Source organism: Otolemur garnettii, unplaced genomic scaffold (genome assembly GCF_000181295.1).
Source record: "Otolemur garnettii isolate 467f Iridium unplaced genomic scaffold, OtoGar3 scaffold00001, whole genome shotgun sequence".
Taxonomy (NCBI): Eukaryota; Metazoa; Chordata; class Mammalia; order Primates; family Galagidae; genus Otolemur; species Otolemur garnettii.
Window position 1 is genome coordinate 7,565,293 of NW_003852396.1, and position 12,283 is coordinate 7,577,575.

Consider the following 12,283-nt stretch of genomic DNA (forward strand, 5'->3'; position numbering starts at 1 on the left):
TGCCACGGAACTCTGCCCAGGGGGACAGCTTGAGGCTCTGTCTCAAAAAAAAAAAAAAAAAAAAGAATATTCACTAAGAAGATATTTAAATGAGTAAAAGCAAAAATATTTATTTTTCGCTTAGTTATAAAAGTAAAAACTTGAAAACAACTTAGAAAAAAGTGCTTACAGAAATTATAGCAACTTAATAATATGTAATTTAGTTATTAGAATTGACTTAGCAATGTATAAAATATTAAAAGAACAATTTTAACCAAAAATAGGCAAAAGTAAAATTATACAAAATTTATAGCAAAAACGTTGGAAGGAAATCTGGAGAAATGGAAGCCCTGGCCTGACGTGGGATGGCCTGATACTTTACGATATTACACATTTCCCTCTGATGCTACCTTGTGATTTTTGAAAGCAGTAAGTGTGAGTTTGAATGATTGTATCTATATATGCTTTAAATCTTCCTTTGAGAAAATAGAAGCCGGGTGGCACCTGTGGCTCAGTGGATAGGGCGCCGGCCCTATATACCCAGGGCGGTGGGTTCGAACCCAGTCCCCACCAAATTGCAACAACAACAAAAATAGCCAGGCATTGTGGTGGGTAGCTGTTATCCCAGCTACTGGGGAGGCTGAGGGAAGAGAATCGCCAAAGCCCAAGAGCTGGAGCTTGCTGTGAGCTGTGATGCCACAGCACTCTACTAAGGGTGACAAAATGAGACTGTCTCTTAAAAAAAAAAGAAAAAAAGACACGCAATGAGCCGCTCGGGGTATTTTGCTCATTCAATTGTTCCCCTGGGCTTCCTCTTTTTCCTCAGTCTAGAACTGCTGCGTTTATTCTGTTTTCCGGCATTAGGCTCAGTGCTGGGGGTGTAAATGGTGACTAATAACCTGTCCTTACCCACCAGGGTCTTAGGTTCTCCAGGGAGAGACTCAGAGGTAAACTCGAAATACCTTATGGTGTAATTAGTGGACTAACGGAGGTACTTAGAAGTCCAAATGAGGCCAGAAGAGGGAAAGCCCATCCACCTCGCGTAGACAGTTGAGGATGGCAGTGAGGAGGAGCCCACAGGAAGGGAGGAGGGAGGAGTCCCAGGCTGGGAGGTCAAGGGTTGAGAGGATGTCACAGAGCATCTGGTCTTGAGAAACCTAAGGTATTTCTGTGCACAAGGCAGTTTGGGGGCAGTGACAGGAGCTGGCAGAAAAGGAAGGGTGAGGCCTGGCTGCTGAAGGACACCTCTCACCCACATTCCGGTGACTGAATTAGGGAGGCAGAGGCCAGGAGTCAGGTGCTGAGTGAGCCATGGCCAGAGCGGAAAGGCAGAGGGCAGGTCCAGACCAGTGCGGGTCCCAGGGGCAGGGCCGGGACACGGTCAGCAAAGCCAAGGAGGTGGATACAGGTGGAAGGGCGTGGAGCAAGTCAGGAGCCACTGCAGTGCAGCCAGGGCTTTTGAGGGCTGGAGGGGTTTATTTAAGGGCCTGGAGAGGAGTGGACCGGCAACGTCATGGAGCCTTTTGTGCCAGCCTAAGTCATCTGGATGTTAATGCATTGTGATAGGAAACCCCTGGAGGGTGCTTCCCCAATGACATGATGGGGTTTGCACGTAGAAAAGATTGGAGGGGCATGGGGATGGAGTTTGGGGGCCCGATCTGGAGGGCTAGCATGTTCATCTTACACCATGAACCCCGAGAGACAAGCTTGTTGGTATAAATTGTTAGCATTTTGTTTATTCTTGTAAGATCCCCAGCCTGTAATGCAATGATCACCAGTGTGCGCATCTGAAACACTTAGTGAAGTGTTTCCAGCGCCCGTGTAGGGGCAGGATGTCAAACGCCCCTTCAGAGCGCTGTCTCCTTGCTCACTTGTTTTTGTGAATCAGTTCGCTAAATTACAGGTCTGTTTCGGTGCATGAATCAGCAATTTCTGGAAGTTAATAGTTTGTCCAGCGGTTTTGTTTGAGAGTCTTTGTTTTTTCCTAGAGTTTTGTCTACACATAAAATCAACTTCACTGTTTGGAAGGCTCTACACACACACCGGAGCACTGTGGTCTGAGTGTTTGTTCCCCGCTTCCAAGTCACAGATTGAATTCTTGACACCAAGTGATGGTAGTAGGACGTGGAGGCTTTCAGAAGGTGACTTTGTCATGAAGCCTGAGCGCTCCTGCTTAGGACTTTGCCTTCAAATAGTAAGAGAGCCCGGCGAGCCGCCTTCCGGTTCCATCAGGTGAGGACACATTTGCAAAATTGCTGTTCATTGCCTCCCAACAGGGTCCATGATCTTGGATGTCCCAGGTTTCAGAACTGTGAGAAATAAGTTTTTGTTGTTTATAATCATGGTATTTTGTTCTAGCAGTCCGACAAAGACAAGCCTAGAACATCCTGTGGGGCCAGGTAGAAAGGAAGTGCTGTGAGAGGTGCAGGCCAGTCTGAAGGACACGCACTGGCTTGCCAGAGCCCCTCCGGCCTGGCAATCTGGGCATCAAAACAAGGATTGTAATGGGTTGTATTTCATTGACTGAAATAAAAACGCAGGAATCTGTACTGATATAAACAGACAGAAGAAGAGAAGAGGAAACTCTACCTGGTGTAAGAAGCCAACTAGTATAATCAGTAAATGTAGGAAGAAGGATGGCTTCAGAAAATACAGGTTTGGTGGTTAGGGAAATGCAAATCAAACCACAACGAAATAGCATCTCGCCCCAGTTCAAACGGCTGTTATCAAAAAGACAAAAAAAGGACAGATGCTGGTGGGGATGTGGAGAGAGGGAAACACAAGCACACTGTTGCTGGGAGTGCAAGTTAGTAGAATCACTGTGGAAAATAGTGTGGAGGTTTCTCAAAAAACCAGGATCCAGCAATCCCACCGCTGAGTTTGCATCCCAAAGGCGGGAACTTGGTACATCAGAGCGATGCCCGCGCTAGCCTGTTAGTATGTTCATTGCAGCTCTTTCATAGCCAAGATATGGAAGCAACCTCAGTGTCTATCGGCGGATTAAAGAATGTGAGATTAAAATATAAGTGTGTGTGTGCATGTGTGTGTGTACACACACCAAGGAATAGTATTCAGCCAGACAGAAGAACGATGTCCTTCCACTTGTATCCACATGTGTGAAACAGGAGGTCATTACGCTGAATGAAATAAGTGAATCTGCAAGGGAGGGAGGGGTGAAGAGAGCTTGGTTCATATACACAGAAACCGCTAGACGGAATAAGATGTAGAGCTCAACAGCACACAAGGATGACTACAGTTAACAATAATTTATTTATCTCTCAAAATAGCTAGAAGATTTCAAATGTTCCCAACCCAAAGAAACGATAAATGTGTGAGGTGTGGCATCCCAAACACTCTGGCTTGGTCAGTATACAGTGTAGGTATCTATCAAAATATCACATGCATTCCATATATAATGCACAATTATTATGTAGCAATAAAAAAAACACATTTGGAAAAAATCTTAGTAATAATTGAGTCAGGGATGATAAAACTAGTAGGTGAAAGTGGGGTGAAGAAAGGGATTGTTAGGGCGGTGCCTGTGGCTCAAAGGAGTAGGGTGCCGGCTCCATACACCCGAGGTGGTGGGTTCAAACCTGGCCCCAGCTAAAAACTGCAAAAAAAAGAAAAAGAAAAAAAGAAAGGGATTTTTACCTGGTTATAAAGTACCACGTGACAAAATATGTATTAACTGTCATGGAAAAAAGTTAAAATGCCCTGCAAGGGGATAAATAGACAAAGTGTGCCGTCAGCATGCTGGGTAGAAAAGGACAAAGTTTCCATGATACTCTGGACAAAAACACATAACCTAAATGTAATCATGAGAATACATCAGACAAATCCAAACTGAGAGACCTTCTGCAAAATAACTGGCCTAAGATTTAAGAAAAACTCAAGATCATGAAAGTCAAGGAAAGAATGTCTCTTTCAAATTGAGGAAAACTAGAGCTGTATGGCAATGGGGTCCTTTGCTGTAAAGGACATTACTGGTACAACTGAAAAAACTCAAATGGGGTCACTGGGTGGGGGCTCTAGGTGCTATTCTTGCAAGTTTTCTGTAATTTTGAAACTGCTTCAAAATTAAATATATGTATTTAAATGTTTTAATAAACATTTGGCTGGGTGCTGTGGCTTACACCTGTAATACTAGCACCCTGGAAGGCCGAGGTGGGTGGATTGCCGCCTGAGCTCAGGAGTTCGAGACCAGTCTGAGCAACATCAATACCTCATCTCTACTACAAATAGAAAAACTAGCCGGGCATAGTGGTACATGCCTCTAGTCCCAGCTACTTGGGAGAATGAGGCCAGTGGATCACTTGAGTCTAGGAGTTTAAGGTTGCTGTGAGCAATGAGCCCATGGTCGTCTACCCAGGGTGACTGAGTAAGAGTCTGTCTAAAAAAAAAAAAAAAATTAAAAATTAATCACCTAAATAATTTAGGCTCAATTTACTATGCTAGAAAAATAGGTCTCAGACTACCTTCTGCACTATCAGGCTGGTGAAAGAGCATAAAATTTATTCATAAATTTAAATTGTTGTGTCAACCAAAGAGAAGAATAAATACTCCAGGAAATTAGGAATTATTAGGAAAACACACAAGCTGGAAACCATTTTTTAGAAAACATTGTAAGCAGTCGATAGAACCATACCCATGCAAATTAACTCTAGTTTCATTTAACAGAGTCAAGGAAAAACTGGAATAAAAGTTATATTTAGTTAAAATTTTGTGATTCATTAAGTATCTGTGATGAATATTATTTAATTTAATTTATTTTAATTTTTTTGGAAAGGGGTTCTCACTCTGTCACCCAAGCTGGAGTGCAGTGATGCCATCATATCTCAAACTCCCAGACCAGGTGTCCTCAAACTACAGCCCGCGGGCCACATGCGGCCTGCCTAGGACATTTATCCGGCCCGCCAGGTGTTTTTGCCACCGCTGCCTGTCCTGCTTAGCAGTCGACTTGTCCCAGGGCCTGCAGTCTGGCCCTCCAATGGTCTGAGGGACAGTGACCCAGTCCTCTGTTTAAAAAGTTTGAGGACCCCTGTCCCAGACTCAAGGGATTCCCCTGCTTTAACCTCTCTAGTAGGTGACACTATTGGTATTTGCCTCAACACCAACCTAAGTTTTGTATTTTTCTGTAGAGACAGGATCTTGCTATGTTGCCCAGGGTGATCATGAACTCCTGGCCTCCAGCAATCCTCTCACCTTAACCTCCAAAAGTACTGAGATTACAGTCATGAACAACTGTGCCCCTGTTCATGGCCTGTGAATGTTCATTTGTACATAAAAAATGTATTAAAAGAAGATGTATTAAAATGTATTAAATGTATTAAAATGAAAATGTATAGAAGAAAATGTATTTTTCTGATCTCCTTTTCTTCATGTTGGGATTCAATATTTATTTAGTGCTTTGCCTATGTTATCATGTTTCAGGGTATTGGTGTCTTGTTTTTTTCTAGTTTTCATCTTTTTAAAAATGTCAAAATATTAAGAAGTTACAAATGTATAGCTTGTATAATGCTTCAGTCAAAGTTTTTGGCATGCCTGTGACCTGAATAGCGTTCATCGTACCCAATAAGCAAGTGTGCATCCCTCGCCCCCATCTCAGCTTCCAATGGCCATTATATCTCTTTGTGCCCGTGTGTGCTCATCATTCAGCTTGCAGTTATTAATGAAAATACATGGTGTTTGGTTTTCCATTCTTGAAATATTTCCCTTAGGAAAATGGTCTCCAGTTCCATACAAGTTGTTGTAAAAGCCATTATTTCATTCCTTTCTATGGCTGAGCAGTACTCCATGTTTCACACACACACACACACACGTACACACACACGCACACAATCACACTTTCTTTTTCCACTTCCGAATTGATAGGCACTTAGGTTGATCCCACATCTTTCAATTGTGAATTGTGCTGTGACATTCAAGTTCTGGTGTCTTTTTTATAAAATGACTTCTCTTCCTTTGGGTTGATACCTAGCAGTGGGATTGCTGGACCAAATGGAAGGAATACATTTGGTAATGTGTGGAGATTCCCAAACCAGTTTGCAGACTCACGGGCAGTGTGTAAGCATTCCTTTCTCTCTGGATCCATGCCCGCATCTCCTGGTTTTTCACTTTTTTATAATGGCCATACTGAGAAGTGAAGGTGGTTACCTCAATGTGGTGTTAATTTGCATTTCACTGATGATTACTGATGTTGAGCATTTTTTTCTTGTGTTTGTTGGCTATTTGTCTATCTTCTTTTGGAAAACTTCTGTTCATGTCTTTTGCTCACTTTCTGATGAAGTTTGTGTGTGTGCACGTGCACATACTGATTTGTTTGAATTTTTTTTAGATTCTGGATATTAGTTCTTTGTGGGATGTATAGTTTTTGAATATTTTCTCCCATCCTCTAGGTTGTATATTCACTCTGTTGATTATTTTCTATATGTTTCAGAAGCGATAAATAAAGTCTCATTTATTTATTTGTTTTTTGTTGTTGCTATATTTATCTTTGGGGTCTTACCATATAGTCACAAATGCCTTGCCCAGGGTGATGTCTAGAAGAGTTTTTCCCTGTTTTCTTCTAGAATTTTTATGGTTTCATACTTTATATTTAAGTCTTTTATCCACCTTGAATTAATTTTTATACATGGTGAGAGGTAGGGGTCCTGTTCCATTCTTCTGCTTGTGTCTGTCCAATTATCCCGGCATTGTTTATTGAATAGGCTGCCTTTTCTCAGTATAAGTCATTATTTGTTTGGTTGAAGATCAGTTGGTTATAGCTATGTGGTTTTATGTCTGAGTTCTCTTATTCTGTTCCATTGGTCTATGTCCACTTTTATACCTTGCTATTTTGGTCACTATGGCCTTGTAGCATAGTTTCAAGTAAGATAATGTGTTGCCTCTAGATATATTTTTTTATGTAAGTCACTTTGGCTATTCTGGCTCTTTTGTGGTTCCAAATGAAGTTTGGGATTATTTTTTTCCTAGATCTGTGAAAACATTAATATTTTGAAGGATCCATAAATCACTTTGAGCAATATAAACATTTTAATGATGTTGGTTTTGCCAATCCATGAGCAAGGGCTATTTATTTATTTGTTTGTATCACCTACAATTTCTTTATTCAGTGTTTTATAGTTGTCATGGAGATCTTTCACTTCCTTAGTTGAGTATATTCCTAGATCTCTTAATTTCTTTTTTAGCTATTGTGAAGGGTACTGAGTCCTTGATTTGACTACCAGCTTCACAATTATTAGCATATAGAAAAGCTACTGATTTGTGTATGTCAACTTTGCAACTTGAGGCTTTGCTGAATTATCAATTCTAGGAGTCTTTTGATGGAATCTTTAGCATTTTCTAGATACAGATCATATTATTGGTAAATAGGGATAGTTTGATCTCCTCTTTCCCCATTTATATGCCCTTTATGTTTTCTTTGGTCTGATTGCTTTGGCTATGACGTCCTGTACTATGTTGAATGGAAGTGGTAACAGTGGGCGGCCTTGTCTTCTTCTAGTTCTTAGGGGTGATGGCTTCAATTTTTTCCCATTTGGTATGATGGTGGCTATAGGTTTGTCATCTATGGCCACATGTGGCCTTCTAGGTCCTTAAGTTCAGCCTTTTGACTGAATCTAAATTTTATAGAACAAATCCTTTTATTTTATTAATATATTTTGTTAATTTTTTTTTTTTTTTTTAGATAGCGTTTCACTTTGTAGCCCTTGGTAGAGTGCTGTGGCGTATAGCTCACAGTAACCTCAAATTCCTGGACTTAAGTGATTCTTTTGCCTCAGCCTAGCAGCTAAGATTACAGGTGCCTGCCACCATGCCCAGCTATTTTTAGAGACAAGGTCTCGCTCTGGCTCAGGCTGGTCTGGAAACTGTGAGCTTAGGCAATCCACCTGCTTTGGCCTCCCAACTGCTGGGATTGTAGGTGTGAGCCACCATACCAAGCCTTTTGTTAATCTTTTATACTTTTTTATTTTCAAAATGAACATATTTAAGATGCCAAAGACTAAAATAAGGTTTGACAAAACAGTCCTCCCAGATTGACCAGCACAATTAGAATATTAGTCATCCATAAGACTAACTTGACAGGTGCTCATGGTTTAGTTCTAACTTCCTCTGCCTGATTGGAACCACTATCACACAGGTTAGTTGGGAGAGTTTATGGAAGTTGAGCATGACTGTCTGTTATCAGCTTTTGACAATGGCACACTGTGTTTATGTTTGGAATGGAATTAATGCATAGTCGCGCAGCTTGACAGTATTTTTTTAAATTCCGTCTGCTTAACAGTCCATCTTGTTAAAGAAGACCAAGAGACACTGAAGGAAGAAAACCGATTTTTTTTTTTTGAGACAGAGCCTCAAGCTGTCCCCCTGGGTAGAGTGCTGTGGCATCACAGTTCACAGCAACCTCCAACTCCTGGGCTCAAGCGAGTCTCCTGCCTCAGCCTCCCAAGTAGGTGGGACCACAGGCTATTTTTTGGTTGCAGCTGTCATTGTTGTTTGGCAGGCCCAGACTGAATTCGAACCTGCTACCTTAGGTGTACGTGGCTGGTGCCTTAGCCTCTTGAGCCACAGGCGCCGAGCCAGAAAATAGAGTTTTTAATGAGTATTGGGAATTGCAATATTGTCTCTGATACAATTTGCTTGCTTTGTGATACGGCCATATCAACATTAAAGAGATTCAGTGTTCATCACCATTATAACACTCATAAGGACTACAAATATTTTAAATTAGAAAGTGGAGTATGAAAGGTTGTATTGCAGAAATTAAAAGACGAAATGGAAAAGCAAAGAGAGTTCTTTCAAGAAGCAATAAGACCTGGGGAAATGTCACTGAAGCAATGTCACAGTAGCTTATATACTCAGAGAAAGGGGGAGCCATGTAGTGATGTAGATATTGTGAAAGGAAGCATTGCCAGAGTGTAGGGTGCTGAGATCCTAAGAGCATTTCAAAGGACAAACAACTGCCTCTCCCAAGGAGAACCATAACTGATAGACAGCCTGAATTACTCTTCAACTTAACAAAACACATTCACGCAATACTTCAAAAGGGAAATCTATAGTATTCAATTGCCTTGGATGAATCAACTGTTGGTCCTGACACATTTTATACTTCATTTGGGTCATAAAAGATTTTCTTTGCTATAAAAAGTTACTTGTTTTGGGCTCTCTAGTGAACAGAACACAGGGAATAGATATCTTTAATAGCTTTCAAAATAAGTGTTGTAAAGTTGGATCAAATTTGGTAAATTTAGCAAGTGTATGTATAAAGAGTGCACCTTCTACAATAGGAAAACATGAAAGGTTTACTGCACAGATGAAAAAAACTATTAACAGATCCGGATGCTCTCATTACTCTGCGTTGTATTTTGTATCAGCAAAATTCCTGTGCTGAAGCTACTATTTTAAGTGACACTTTGCAACAAGATGCGAGTTTTTTTTTTTTTTTAATTTCAGATCACTATGAGGGTACAGGGTACATTTGTTAGGTAAAGTGCAAGTTGTAGTAGAGCCCTTTCCCCAGGAGGTGTGCCATATACCCTTAGCAACAAGATATAAGTTTTGTTAACTATATTCATGCAAATGCAACATGGCTTATCAGTTTAGTTACATGCTACAGGTGAATGGGGTATTCAGAGTGGATTGGCCATATCATTCTAAAGCATGTTGGCTATCACAGGGACAGCTGTTAGCCAAAATTTTATCTCTGTAAAAGCAAATACTTATATTTTATGAAGAACTGAATCAGCAATGTGAATTACTGAAAGAAGATTTCTGTAGACATACAGCATTTTTGTGTGATATCGTGTCAAATCAAAATGACTTGAATATTTTTTTGCAAGGTAAAACTAAGTCTGTATATGATATTTGGCAAAATAAAATACAAGCATTTCCACAAAAACTATCTTTTTTTTGAAACACTTCTTCAAAAGAAAATTTCAAATGAACACTTTCCCCAGTGGGCAGGATGACGTCGGCAAATCATTTGAAGAACACATAGCTGTTCCAGACAATACAGAGAAGACTCACTGACTTTGAGAATCATGACATCACACAAATTAGCATTTCAGCCTCACCGAGTTGATATCACCAAGACACCTAAAGAACTACAGATGGAATTGATTAAGCTCTCAGTATATGACTTTTAAAGTCATTGTTCGATGGTAATAAAGATCCAGTTGAAATATGGAGAAATATAATAGGATACCCATGCCTTTGGTAACATGCTCAAAAAATGCTTTCTTGCTTTTCAATCATGTATAGCCATGAATTTACATTCTCCTTCCTAACCCAAATGAAGACATCCTAAACCTCTCGAATGACTCATACCCATCTAGACTCTACCGTAGAGGATCAGGGAAACTGTGGACCTCATGGGCAACCAAATATTCAAATGCTTTCCCCAGTAAAAAGGAGACACAACAAGGTCCTTAAAAGGTTAGTTGACTTTAAAATTAACAAATTGCTATCCATTTTTGAAATTATTAAGTACATAGTAGTTAAGGCTTTACAAAATAATGTATAGTTGAAGTGTATCTAATTAGTGTGGCCTTATTTGATTATAGCTAAATCAGTGCAGTCTTCCCACATGAAAAGTCCCTGTCAGTAATTTATAAAAAACCGATTTAAAAATATTAAGCAAATTAAAAATTATTCATACCTTACCATGTAGAGATAATTGATGTTAAAAATATTTTTAATGTAATATATAAATATATATATATAATATTTAAAGAGTAAAACCCCATTTCTTAATGGTTTGCTAAGTTCTATGAAACCGACCTTTGTAACATCTTTGGAGTCTGTTTTCTTCTTTCCCCCTTCACTGCCTCTGTTCAGACCCTCATTATTCCTCCCTCGATTCCTAAAATCACCTCCTTACAGTCTCCCTGCATCAGTCTTGTAGGTTCTCATCCAAACGCTATCCTGTTACCCAAGTAACATTTTAAAGATAAAATATAATCATGTCACCCTGAACTTGGCTGCAGGAAATTCCCACCGTCTTTTGTATGACTCATCTGCTCTGGCCTTGCTGCCTCTGTTTCCTCCTCTCCTTCCTTGCTGTGTTTGCGCCTGTGCTATAGCTGAAGAACCACTTGTGACCCTGAACTGTGCCATAATCTCTAGTCCCACGCTCCCATTCCTATGTTGTCCCCTCTACCAGCGACATCCTCCTCCACTTTCCCCTTAACCTGGCCATCCTTTAGACTCAGCTTGGATTTCACCCCCTTTATCTGTCACCTAATACCCTCTCACTGTTGGGGAAATTGTCTAAATTTGGGCTCCTTAAGAAAAGAAATTTGGCACCTAGTAACTCTGTTGACTGAATTAGAAAATTAAATCTTAAGTACCTGACAAAATATATTTGTTGAATGAATTAACAAAATTATTTGGTGAAAAATGGAAACAGAATGAAGGCTGAGTATGTAAGAATAATGTCACGTAGTAGTTTCTTTAGATTCTAGAAAACACTAAACATGATGTAGTTTGGAAGGGAAGGATTTAGCAGACTAAGTTTTGAGAGACATCTGTCAAAGTGAAGCTCTGTTAGTTGTCACAGATGCAGTTCCCCTGGAAGCAGACTCTGAGAGGGACATGAGCGGACGTACATCCAAGAACATAGGACGTTCTTGGACGTGCTCATTGGATGGCCACTTGAGGGAGGCTGGGGAAGAAAGCAGGTGTATGCAGGGGGAAGCAGGGCTGTTATTAGTCTCAGAATGGTCTCAGCGCTCCATGGGAAGTTCTGAAGTGACCAGGCCCTTCAGAGTTGCCCTGAGGTGTAGGTGACAGGTCCTCTTGACAAAGGGGGCCAGCCCCCACATAACCCGTGGGCATCCCCAATGCTTGGGGGTAATGAGAGAATGAAAGAAATAAGAACAAGAGACAAGATAGGATTTAAAAAGAAGGGGACCATTGCCACCTAATGTGAGGAACAGTGAAGGCCCTGTGTTCTGGGTCAACTCAGTATTTCTTACCTACACTGTCTTCAAATCAGCAAATGAATAATTCCGGGGGTGGGGTGGGGTGGGGGGCTGGAGCAAAAAGCCGCACTACACATCAGCCTGAAGGGCATTCTTTAACTCAGCTACTCCTTAACCACTTCAGCTAAGTTGCTCTTTAACTACTTACACTCTATGTTCCTTACAAACTAAAGGATTGGGATGCAGTTAAGGAAACAGAGAACAAACTTAGGAGCGGGCTGTGAGGCTGTGAGAGCAGATGGCAGGTGTGACCACACTCACAGCTTCCACAGGAGGCAGGGAAGTCCCCAGGTCCCTGAGGGCAGATAGGCCAAGCCAGACCC